Below are 13915 nucleotides of genomic sequence, written 5' to 3'. Positions count from 1 at the left end.
GAACACCATGTACTGTACTTTGACTATTCCAGAATACAATAAAGGAGGAGTCAAAAAAACGTAGGTCGTCCAGTACCATCAGATTCCTTTCTTTTTATCATTCTATCCATATTTTGTTCCTACAGTTTGACAGTTTAATGTCTGATGAAAATAACTGGCTACCACTGATATGCAAGAGCATAGGAATGGTCATACTGGATATTTCTTTGGACATATAGCTTCCACAGTGGCACCTCTTCAGTAACCACTCCAGGGTGCCTGAAAGAGTTAAGCAATTCAGCCCCATGGGTTGGCTATATGGAGATCTGAGGATCATTTTCAGGGGTTAGAGTTCTTTGATCCTTGTTGTGTTGAGCTTGGGACATCATGATGGGAAGAGAGCATCCAGACAAAAACTGGATGATACTCATTCCATCTGGGATCTCACCTTGGGAACATATGCCATCAGCTGCCAGGGATCCTGCTCTTCACTGTTCAGTCCAAGAACAGCAATTTAATAAATTAATAAAGCACCATCCATGATTTGCTTATATAACTGAGACCTGGCTGGATAATGCTGCAGGGCCCTTAGCCTGTAGCATTTTCAGTCAAGTATTTGGTTCAGCATGAGCAGAGAAAGGATATTGTAGATGTGTTGCTAGCATCTGATGTCAAATGTATGAGGTGCCTGACTCAAAAAATTGATTTGTTTGGTGATATTCACCTGTGATTAAATTAGGAATAGCTGTGATGTACAGGCTTCTACACTTCAGACTCCCTAATGCATTGATCAAATATTTATCTGGTTTGGTCTTGGGTTGACACGCTTCTTATCTTCAGTGACTTCTGTGTCCACGTGGATAATGGTGCTTCAGCTCATGAGCTCATGGCTGCCTTGACAATCATGAGCCTGTGGTGATTTCTGACTCAATGCATGTGGGAGAACACATTTTGGATCTTGATTTTGAACTGGGATGAATGATTTGGGGTGGACAGTATACCTTGTTCTGACTGTTACCTCCTTCTGCTTGAAGACAGGGCTCAATGTACTTTATGTGGGGTTTGTAGACCTATTTTATTGGTGACTGGCCAAGACCAGGGCTTGACGGGGATGAGTAAATTGAAGCTAAATCCAGGTAAGATGGAAGTGATACTAGCTGTTTGGGGAAAGCATCACAAAAATATGGCAGGTTAGCATCAGCCCCTAATATTGAGCTTGCTCTTGTCCTCCTGTAAACTTGTAGCTTCCATAGAAGGAAGTATAACCATTGGCATTTGCTCTTTTAGTTAACAGATCTGATCGGGAACACTTCCTAGATCATTTTTGAGATTGATCTCCAGTTTGGAATACTCTATATGGTAGATCACTGGAATGCCTGCATCCAGTTCTACACTGAGAACTTACTTCAATTTCCAGTTAACTCTTGGGTTTACCAGCAGAACCTCACGGTAAGTAGAAACCAGGGACAGGAGAAGCTCAGAGATTTATAAATGCTTTCACACATTTTATAATGTTTTTATGTAATAGGTTTTGGCCTGTAATCACACCATCTTGTTCTGGGATTCCATCAGCTCTCACCAGGTCAAGTGGGGTGTTACACCAATTTTTCTATTTTCTATAGAGAAATTATAAAATAAATACATAAAAATTAAGTGCTTAGAAAGCTAATAGAGTGTCAGCTAAGTAACATTTAATCTCCTTTGTTTGTGTTTGATATTAGAATGCCTGGTGGGTGGAACAGTATTCCTTTAGCATCTTCCGTGCCCTGTCACACATCCTTAGCATAGGTTATGGCTCTGCTAACCCGCCTACAGGTAACCATTCTGATATTTCTTGAGGTCTGTTGATGGTATTGTTATAGCCCACGTAATTATTTTTCTGGTTTTACTTTGTTCCATTTGAACACTATGCTAGTGACAACTCTTGTACAGTATTCAGGCCTGCAAGTGACAGGCACTCTTGTGACAATCCTAGTGGTAGTAATAATTCCAGCAATAGCTCTCAGTTGCTTTGTCCAGCAACAACTTTAAATGATGCCAGTGTGACAGGTTGGATCACAGAACCCACCTTGGGATCTGCCACCCGATGTGCCAAGACTACTTCTGCCCCTGCTTTCCCTGCCAGATTGGGACCCCAGCACTCTGTCTTGCTGAGCCAGACATGCCCGTCTGCTCCAACACAGACCCAGGGTCTGAATTACTTGCCCTAAAGCTGCAGGCTTGACTGAAAACAGTTTACAGAAGTGTTCTTGTCTCTAACACTCAGATGCCCAACTCCCAATGGGGTCTAAACCCAAATAAATCTGTTTTACCCTGTATAAAGCTTATACAGGTTAAACTCATAAATTGTTCGCCCTCTATAACACTGATAGAGAGAGATGCACAGCTGTTTGCCCACCCAGGTATTAATACATACTCTGAGTTAATTAATAAGTAAAAAGTGATTTTATTAAATACAGAAAGTAGGATTTAAGTGGTTCCAAGTAGTAAGAGACAGAACAAAGTAAGTCACCAAGCAAAATAAAATAAAACACGCAAATCTATGTCTAATCAAACTGAATACAGATAATCTCACCCTTAGGGTACGTCTACACTACAAGACTATTTCGATTCATCTTAATTCGAATTTCTGGAATCGACCTAATGAAGTCGAAGTTGTGTATCCACAATAAATACACTAATTCGACTGTGTGAGTCCACAGTAACAGGCGAAGCGTCGACTTTGGAAGCGGTGCACTGTGGGAAGCTATCCCACAGTTCCCGCACTCCCCGCCGCCCATTGGAATGCTGGGATTTCCCACCAATGCATGCTGGGGGGGGGGGGGGAAATTGTGTGGAGGGTGGTTTTGGGTAACTGTCATCATTGAACCGTCAATCACACCCAGCATCCCTCCCTGAAAGCGCCAGCTGGCAATCTGTTCGTGCACTTTTCTTCTCAGTGACAGCGTGGGCGCCACAGCACTGCGAGCACGGATCCCGCTGCAGTTGTGGCCGCTGTCAGCTCCTCGCAACTTATCGTCCACCTCTTCCGCAGTCAGCTGCTGAGAAATTTGGCTAATTTTCAATGGTGCTGCGAGCAGTGGTGGACCATGGGGGACGTTTTACCAACATCAACGTCGGGTGGCCAGGAAAAGTTCATGACGCGCGTGTTTTCAGGAACTCTGGTCTGCTTAGACGCCTGCAGGAAGGTAGTTTCTTCCCGGACCACAAAATAATGCTTGGGATGTGCAGATGCCCATACTGATCTTAGGGGACCCAGCGTACCCGCTAATGCCCTGGCTCGTCACGCCCTATGCAAGCACCTTGCACAGTGACAAGGAACTCTTCAAGTACCAGCGAGCAGCGAGCAGCGTGAACTGTGACTGCTCAGTTTCTTCACAGAGAAGCTGAACCTGCCCCTGTTTCTTTACCAAGTTACTGTTGACTAGCCTCTGCAGTTACATACCCCGTCCACCCCGCTTCCCCAACTTCTAACACACATTTAAAAATTAAAGTACGTGCTCCACTGTAGCTTTACAACAGTGTCTTTATTGATGACTTTGCGTTAAAGGGTTGAAACTGGGACGCACACTGTGCTGGGTAGGGTGTGTGGTCATGTAAAGACCGCCTCTAAAGTCGAGGTTTGACATGCTCCCGCTCCCAGACCGGTCAGCAGTGCCGGACTGGTTGTTTCAACGGATCCTGCCATCCCTCCTTTTTTGGACTCTGTGTGCGGGGGCTATGTGGCCTTGTTGCGGGGGAGGACGGATACAGATTCCTCTGCTGCGTGGCTCTGCGGTCCATTACAGGGACCGTTGCATGACATCTGTAACCCCCCTCCCCCGCTACAAATGCACGTACCACCCCCAACGACAGAAAACCTGCAAACCACCTCCCATACCAGCTAACCGCCTACTGACTGCACTGTGTGTGTGACATGCTGCTGATCCAGCCCCCGTCTCTGTACCCTGCTAAAGGTGACTGTCCTATGCATTACACTACCCACTCAACCACCCAACGACCCACCCAAGACATCTAACACAGCGTTGTGTAAAAAACCATGACGGAAAAAGTAAGTAACAGAAAACTACTTTTAATAATCAAGAACACAGTAAGGGAAGGACTTTTCAAAATGTAGTGACTGATAGCTTTTGGGTAATTTAACACTGTCCTGTGGTGCAGTGACAGTTTTCATGGCCCCTGGTGACCCTCCTTCTTGTTATTTTTGATGAGGGGGGGATTGGAGTTTGAGGCGGGGGTGGGCGGTTGCAGATACAGTGCAGGGGGGCTCTGTCTTCCTGCCTGCGGTCCTGCAGAACATCGACAAGGCGCCTGAGCGTGTCTGTTTGCTTCCTCATTAGTCCAAGCAGCGTTTGAGTCGCCTGCTGGTCCTCCTGACGCCACCTGTCCTCCCGTTCGCAGAGTGAGCGGTGCTGCTGAGTGAGGTTCTCCCTCCACTGGCTCTGCTGGTCCGCCTCGGCTCTGGAGCAGCCCATAAGTTCAGCAAACATCTCATCCCTTGTCTTTTTCTTACGCCTTTTAGTTTGCGCCATCATCTGTGAGGGGCATGGTGCATCAGGTCGTGATACAGTTGCACCTGTGTGATGTCAAAAAGGTAGTGAATTTCTTACAATGATACATTTTTTAAACAAAGAAACATAGTCTACTCGGTGTCTGTGAACAAGAGTATGCACAGCACCTGTCTCATGCGCACTCACTAATGGAAAGTTCGATTTCTCTGAATGCGCTTTCATTGCCTGGGGTATTGGGCTGCAGATCAGAGAACCTTTGCAGGAAAGAAGAATTCGTGTAGCAGCAAGGCATGGCCCCTGGTGACCCTCCTTCTTGTTATTTTTGATGAGGGGGGGATTGGAGTTTGAGGCGGGGGTGGGCGGTTGCAGATACAGTGCAGGGGGGCTCTGTCTTCCTGCCTGCGGTCCTGCAGAACATCGACAAGGCGCCTGAGCGTGTCTGTTTGCTTCCTCATTAGTCCAAGCAGCGAATTCGTGTAGCAGCAAGGCATGGTAAGCCAAACACTTTTGGATTCATAGAAGTGAATGTACAGCTCTGTCCTCTTGATGCAGGCAATCCTGACAGCATAAACTCGGCCCCTGTTGCACCCCCTCGCGGCTGTTCACTGGGAAAGATCCCTGTATGCTGCCACTCTGTAGACTGCAGCACGTGGCTGTTAAGTGAGGCTTCTTGTTATGCAAAGGAACAGTTAAGCGCTCCCATTACTAATAGTACCCCAATTACTCTAATTTCATACAGGAGTGTGCGAGAGAGATCACCCTGAGGAGAGTCTCACGGGCAGAGAGAGCGCGCATGCTGGAAGAAAGCCACCACCACCCAGGGGCCTATTCTGCCATGCTCGTGAGGGCAATGGTCCCGGAGTTCCAACTTGTAGCATGGAAGGGCAAAGTGTGCTACCTCGGGGCACATGATAAGCTAGCTCTGCCAAGGAACCTCCTGCATAGACTTTTAGATTACCTCCAGGAGAGTTTCCTGGAGATCTCTTATGAAGATAAAAGTTCCATCCCCCTGTATGTAGACCTTCTGTTCTCCTAATGTCTCTCCCTGTTTAATTACTTAAAAAATGTTAACTCGTTGGTCTTAGCTGCTTTTAATAAATAAATGTTAACTTGTTTAAAGCACTTACGGACTGATCCTTCTCCCGATTCAGGGTCCGTGGTAACGGCTGGGGAGGGTTGGTAGGGGATCTCAGAGAGGGTGAGGAAGACATCCTGGCTGTCGGGGAAAGCGCCGTCGACTGCCTCGTCCTCCTCATCTTCCCCGTCCGCGAACATCTCCGAGGAACAGTCCGTCGACACTATCCCATCCTCAGAGTCCACGCACACTGGTGGGGCAGTGGTAGCAGACCCACCGAGAATGGCATGCAGTGCCTCGTAGAAGCAGCATGTCTGGGGCTGGGCTCCGGAGCGTCCGTTTGCCGCTCTGAGTTTCTGGTAGCCTTGTCTCAGCTCCTTGACTTTCACACGGCACTGCATTGCATCCCGGCTGTATCCTCTGTCTCTCATGGCTTTGGAGACCTTCTTGAAGGTCTTTGCATTCCGTTTGCTGGAGCGCAGCTCCGAAAGCACAGACACATCGCCCCGCACAGCAATCAGATCTGAGACTTCCCGGTCAGTCCATGCTGGGGACCTCTTTCTAGTCTGAGATTGCCTGGACTCCTCTGCTGGAGAGCTCTGCATCGTTGCCGGTGCTGCTGAGCTCGCCCCGATGAGCAACCAGGAAATGGGATTCAAACTGTCCAGACAGGAAAAGGAATTCAAATTTTCCCGGGGCATTTCCTGTGTGGCTGGTCAGAGCATCCAAGCTCCGACTGGCGTCCAGAGCGTCAACAGAGTGTTGCACTGTGGGATAGCTCCCGGAGCTACTAAGATCGATTAGCATCCACACCTAGCCTAATTCGACATAGCCATGTCGAATTTAGCGCTACTCCCCTTGTCGAGGTGGAGTACCGAAGTCGAACTAAGGAGCCCTCTATGTCGAATTAAATGGCTTCCTGGTGTGGACGGGTGCACGCTTAATTCGATTTAACGCTGCTAAATTCGATTTAAAGAGCTAGTGTGGACCAGCCCTGAAACGTGACCCCACGTGCAGGTCCCGAAGCTGGGCCCAGAGGCGGAAGGCGATGGAGAGGTTTTCGCTAGGGCAAGCAGGCGGGGGTGCCCTAGCGAGGTAATTGTCTCTTTGGAAATCAGCAGTGTGGGGTGTGAACAGAAGTCGCCCTAGAAGGAGAATGCAAGGCATGTGCTGGTCAGGCCAGGCATTTCTTTGTCCCCCATTCAAAAGAGGTCACCCTCCTCATCAGGGAATTGAACGCCAGTCTCCCATGTGACAGGCAGGGATACTCACCACTATACTAATGAGGAAAGGGGCTTGCTGAGTACACACATCTCCTGGAGACCACCTATGGTCAGCGTACACCAGAGCACAGGCCCCACCATATCAGGGTAGAGGTATACACACACACACACACCACCCTTACCTGAGACCAGCCATACCTCGCGGTGTATTTCAGTATCTTAAAGGGAACATGTCTTGTGTATCTCTCTGGGATGGAAGCTCTGTAGACAGTCTATATCTAGTGCAAGAGCCTGACCTGCTAGTAGCAGTCCTTCAACCTACATGTACATGGTGTCAGAAGTAAAGGCAGCCTAACTTGTGCCAGAGGAGAACAGAAACAGAAGGAAGGTAGCAACAAAGATTGCAAACAGAAGGGGGTTTAAAAAAGCAAGAAAGGCTGCAGAATGGATCACATCAACATGCCTCTCTTCAGTGCCCCAGAGAACTTAAGACTGGAAGCAGCATTTTGCAAGATTTTGCATTGCTATTAAACTCCACCAGGAAACTGGAGATATAAAGCTTTCATCTTTTATTTATGCTATGGGGAAGCAGGCAGAGCATATCTTTAAATCCTTTGCATTTACTGACAACAGTCACTAATATAACTGTGATAGTGTTCTGGCTATGTTTGATATATACTTTATACCTCAGAGAAATATGGTTTATGAAAAGGCAGTTTCACCAGAAAATTCAGGAAAACCTGTTTGAATCTTTTGTCAGGGCTTTGAAGGCATTGGAAGAAAACTGATTTGGGGACTGTAAAACATTAAAATGTGAGAAATAGATTGACTTTTGGCCATATAGACAAAAGTCTCTCACAGTAGCTCCAGTTAAAAACAGACTTAACCCACACACAGCTATTCAAAAACCAGCTGTAAACAGGCACAGCATGAATTCTAAAAGTTATTATACAACCCCTGAGGCAAGGAGAGAGAACTCTCAGGCTTAACCGCAAAGCCTTTCAGACTAAATGCCCAAGAGATGTATGTGCAGCCAAAGGTGCAAGATGTAATAAATGCACAAACTATGGACATTTTTTTAATAATAATTGGAGATATACCAATCTCCTAGAACTGGAAGGGACCTTGAAAGGTCATCATCAAGTCCAGCCCCCTGCCTTCACTAGCAGGACCAATTTTTGCCCCAGATCCCTAAGTGGCCTCCTCAAGGATTGAACTCACAACCCTGGGTTTAGCAGGCCAATGCTCAAACCACTGAGCTATCCCTCCCCCCAACTGTTTCTCACATTAAGGTAGCCAGGGAGCCATTGTTTCTGGGAGCCTGCCTGGAGTCTTTTATGGAAAGACTATTGACTTTAAAATTGACTCAGGAGCAGACTCAGAAGGGAGTTACAATCACCTTCAACCCTTCCCAGAGCTGAAATCACTGGACACAGCCCTGACTAGCCCTGGAGGTATTCTGAACTGCATGAGCCTGTTCACCACAGAAACAACCTACACAGACAAAATCTTTGCACTCAGGGTGTATGTGATGTGGAAACAGGGTTAAAGGATTTAAATATAGGCCTCTCAGTTGTAAGAAACAAAATAACTATCATGCTAAGTCTTAGCCTAATATCGCAGGACCTGTAGAAGCAGGGCTCATGTCAGAAGCGGGTGGAAAAATAGCAGAGTAGAGTCAGCGTGACCCAGCCTTGAGATAGCAATGTTTTAAAAACAAAAGTAAAAAAAAATACAAAAATAGGCAGGACATAAGATAAACAAACTGCAGATGTTTTTAATTAATGCATGCCATTAAAATGTATAAATGCTTGTGTAATAGTTTGTACTTTGAAGAAACTAAGGCAGAGATGCTCTCTGTCAGCTATGTTCTTCCCTTGCAATTGCATGTCCTGAATAAAGCTGTCTCTGATTTTGTTGCTTCCAACCTAAGAGTGGAGTTTGTTTCTTCCACAGTGATCAGAGGATCAAAAACCCACACTTTCACAGCTGCAACTTGACAGCCACGATGGGCCTAGTGAGAAAGGTGAAAGAACTCGATGAAGCAGTTGGTGATATTGAACTATTGAAAGGAGATCCAGTATAAATAACCTTAAGAGACAATGCTGGACCATATAGTGTACATATACCTGGCAGGATTCTGATCCTGCTGCTTCGTAAAGTGGAAACTGAGTTAAAGAGAATGGAACAGATTGGCATAACCAAGATCATCTCTGATCCAGTAGCATGGTGTGCCCCATTAGTACTCGTTATATGGAAAAATGGAAATATATGAATCTGTGTGGATCTTAAAAGACTTAATGAAGCAGTTATGAGAGAAAAATATATCCTCCCAATACTGAATGACTTCATCTGCAAAGTGAAAGGAGCTACTGCATTTTCCAAGATAGATGCCTCAAGCAGACTCTGGCAAATGCCTTTAGCCAAAGAGAGTGCTAAATTGATTACATTTCTTTGAGAGATTTTGCTTTTAAAGATTACCTTTCAGGATTAACAGTGCACTTGGATATTGTCCAAAGAAAGATGGCAGAACTGTTAATGAACATAAATGCAGTTGTTGTCTTCATGGATGATATTTTGCTATATCCAACCAATCAAGTTCTAAGTGTATCAGTCAGTCTAGACCAGGGGTGAGCAAACTATGGCCCAGGGGTCGCATCTGGTCCGTCAGACCTTTTAATCTGGCCCTTGAGCTCCATCGCCCTGCTCCGGCTGGAGAGCGGGGTCAGGGGCTTGCGTGACAGGCGTGAGGGCACGCATGTTACTCCGGCTGCACAACCCGAACTTACCTCACGCGCCATCAGAGTCTGGAATGTGCAAGCCCACGTGCCTGCTACTTGTTGGCTTAGGTGACTCAGACATTTTAGTAGTGTTCATTTTCCATTGTTGAGGATAAAACAAGGAGTAGTTGGCCAGGGAATGCTCAATGGCAGTTTTCAAAGGTGTGGGCTGTCGGGACCTACGTGGGAGGAGATTTCTGAGAGCAGGGGGCTGATGAATCTCAATTAATTCCAATGACTGGAAGCTGACACCTGACAAATCCAGGCTAGAGAGAAAGGGCGTGGAAAGGGGGTAAGTTTGGTTTAATTATTGTAATACATTGTTATGATGGTATATTTTTAATTATAAGTACGGTTTTATGTTTATTTCCACTAAAATGTATCTTTATTAAATAAAGTTTATTTGAATCTCTCTGAAGTGTTAATTTTGTGAGCATTCATGGCCCGTCATATAATTTCCATACCCAGATGTGGGCCTCACGCCAAAAACTTTGCCCACCCCCGGTCTAGAATGAAGCTAAACAGGAAAAAGAACATATTCCACCTACCACAAATAGTGTGTTTGGGACTGACAATAAACAAAGATGGAATCAGTCCTAGCCCCAAGAAAGTAAAACCAATTTGAGAATTGAATGCACCAACTAATGTACCAAAACTGAGACATATATTGGGGATGGTAAATTACCTTGGTTGATACCTACAAGACTTTTTTACAGTGACAAAAAACACTGAATAAACTATTAAAGTCCAACAGATTATGGCTATGGGGACCAAATCAAGAAATTGCCTTCAGAAAGATAAATGAAATTATCTCAACAGCTCCAGTTCTCAAGTACTATGATGTGAACAAACCACAATGGTGAGTGTGGATGCAAGCAGCTTTGCCTAGGTGGTGTATTGTTACAACAACACAGCTCTGAGTGGAAGCCCAGTTGCATTTTGCTCTCGCACACTCACAGAAGCAGAAAAATGACATGCACAGATTGAAAAGGAGTGCCTGGCAAGCGTATGGGCATGTGAGAACTTTTACAGATATCTGTGATTCTTTTACACTGATAACAGACCATAAACTGCTTGTGACTCTCATTGGTGGAAAAGACCTGGATGAAGCACCGCTGAGATGCCAGTGTCTATTTATAAGGTTAATGCAATTCAACCCAATTGTTAAATGTGTTCCTGGGAAAAATCTGGTAGTAGCAGATACTCTGTCATGAATCCCAGCATCATACTTGACTACCCATGAGCTCAAAGATGATGTACAGGCATATGTGGATGCTATGGACATATAGAGACCAGTGTCAGAAAGGAGACTACTCCAACTACTAAAAGCAACCTTGATAGACACATAACTTCAAAAAGTTCTAAGTTACATTAGGGCTGGCTGGCCCAAGTATCTAAAGGACACAAAGGAAGTGAAGAGAGATTACTTTGCGGTATGTGGATAATTAAGTGAGTCAAATGGGCTCATGATTAAAGATGATTGCATCATAATTCCAAATGAAATGAGAGGCGAAATCCTAACCCTCATCCATGAAGGATATTAAGGATTAACTAAGGCCATGTCTACACTAGCACTTATGTCGGCAATACTTTTGTCACTCAGAGGTGTGAAAAAAACCACACCCAGAGCAACATAAGTTTTGCTGGCATAAACCCTCGTGTGCACAGCGCTATGTTGGTGGGAGAGCTCTCTCCTGCCAGCATAATGCAGCTACACTAGTGCTCTTACAGCGACACAGCTGTATGGGTACAGCTGTGCCACTTTAAGCTTGTAAATATAGACATTGCTCTAATGTCATGAACAGGCCACCCAGTCAGGGTAGTGGCCAGGTATCAGCAAGGACATAAAGAACAAAGTATCTGCATAGAACATTGCAGAGCTAACAGACCAACAGTATGCAAAGAACCTGTAATAACAACACCTCCACCAGACAGACCTTGGAAGAGATTAGCTGCAGGTTTATGCAAATTCAGAGGACATCATTATCTGGTTGTAGTGACCTATTTTTCCAAGTATATAGAAATAATGAATTTGAAAGACATAATATGTTGCAGTATTATTGAGAAACTGAAGTACACTTTTTAAAATGTTGGTATTCCAGAACAACTAGTAACAAATAACAGTGGAAATTGTCATTCTGAGCAAAATATGATTTTGATCATATTACTAGCAGCCCACATTACCCACAAATGAGTACAGAAGTTGAGAGAACTATATAAACAACCAAGAAAATCCTACAGAAGGAAGAGCCATTCCTTGCTCTTCTGAGCTATGGATCAACAGCAATAGCAGTTATTGGATGTAGTCCAGCTTAACTCCTGATGGGAAGACAACTCAGAACTACTGTTCTGACTTTGGAAACTGCCAGATATGGTATCTCCAAAGTGGCCAGACATGAAGTGAGTAGCCAAATCTGATAAAAAGACAAAAAGAGCTTACAGATATTTTTGTAACAAATGTCACTCAGTTAAAGAATTGACGATTCAGAACCTGGTGACCATTTTTGTGTCAAACTGGATGGAGAAAAAGAATGGACAGATCCAGCTGTTGTAAAGAAAAATAATTCTTTGTCAGGATCATATGTGAGTGAGACTGATAGTGTAGAATTCAACAGAAATTGTCAACATCTACAGTTTGTTCCTCAGAAGGAAAAAACAACAAAGCAAACTCTACAGATCGTGGATGCAAAATGAGAAGAAGAAGAAGGTTCAAGGATCTCAAATGACCAGACACAGCGAGACAAGCAAATTTTTATGTGCTGGGTTGTGTAATTAGAAAACCAGTACAATTTAGAGACACTTAACAGAGTGATATGTACTGAACTTTAAAGATGATAATGTACATTTTGAAAACTTTTGTAAATGACGGGAATGTAAAACTTAAAGGGGGAGATGTAAAGGAATGCTAAACTGTATTATGCTGTCCAGCCACTAGGTGGTGCTGTGTGTAACATACCCTACCTGAGCTGAGAACAGTCATTCCTGGTAGTATCTTAGGCTACGTCTACACTACCCGCCGTATCGGCGGGTAGCGATCGATTTTTCAGGGATCGATATATCGCGTCTCATCTAGACGCAATATATCGATCCCCGAACGCGCTTCTATCGATTCCGGAACTCCACCGCCGCGAACGGCGGTGGCGGCGTCGACATGGAGAGCCCCGGACATCGATCCCGCGCCGTGAGGACGGGTAAGTTATCGATATAAGATACTTCGACTTCAGCTACGTTATTCACGTAGCTGAAGTTGCGTATCTTATATCGATTTTTCCCCTTAGTGTAGACCAGCCCTTAAAGTGAACATGTCTCATGTAGCTCTCTGGGATGAAAGCTCTGTAGCTAGTCCATATCTAGTACAAGGGCCTGACCTACTAATAGCAGCCCTGCAATCTACCATGTACAAGGAGTATATGACAAGTGGGGCTTTTACAACCTACAGCTTCCTACATCTGCAGGTTTGGCAGCATTGTCTGAATCAGCCCTGGCATGAATATAGTTACTTCTATTAAACCAGAGGTTCTCAACCTTTCCAGACTGTTATACCCCTTTTAGGAGTCTGATTTGTTTTGCATACCTCAACTTTCACCTCACTTAAAAACTACTTGCTTACGAAATCAGACATAAAAATAAAAAAGTGTCACAGTACACTATTACTGAAAAATTGTTTACTTTCTCATTTTTACTATGTAATCCTAAAATAAATTGGAATATAAATATTGTACTTACATGTCAATGTACCCAAAACCCAAGCCCTGCCAACCAGGGCTGAAGCATGTAACTTAGCTTCATGGGGCCCCCTGTGGCTGCCCTGGGCAATAACTCTGCTTGCTACTCCCTAATACCGGCTCTGCACTTGTGACCCCCCCCAACCCAACCTGCAACCCCCCTGGGGGTCGTGACTCCCAGGTTGAGAAACACTGAACTAGGCAAATATATAGCTGAGTTGATGTACTCCCTGGAAGACCTCTGCATACCCCCAGGGATACACGTACCTCTGGTTGAGAACCACTGCATTAAACCCTTCAGTAAATGTCTTGTTTGTCTGAATGGAGATGTGTGTAAAGTATAGAGATTCAAGTAATCAGACTGACAATCAGGGTTCATTCACCTCAAGGGGAGGACAGAAGGTTTAAATCCCCCAAACGAGCAGTTGAACCAACTCATTGCAGTCTAATAGCCCTAAATAATAAGTAATATACTACATTCCAAACCATAAAAAAAACAGTTATAAGCATTTGATTAAAATACTTACAAAAAGGCTAAAGTCAGGGGTGCTTAGATCCATATTGGTCGCCGCTAACTGGGTCAGACAGGTATTAGCAATGAACCCTCCAAGAATTCACCCTT

This window comes from Mauremys mutica, chromosome 1 (assembly GCF_020497125.1).
Source record: "Mauremys mutica isolate MM-2020 ecotype Southern chromosome 1, ASM2049712v1, whole genome shotgun sequence".
NCBI lineage: Eukaryota > Metazoa > Chordata > Testudines > Geoemydidae > Mauremys > Mauremys mutica.
Note: the sequence above shows the minus strand (reverse complement) of the source record.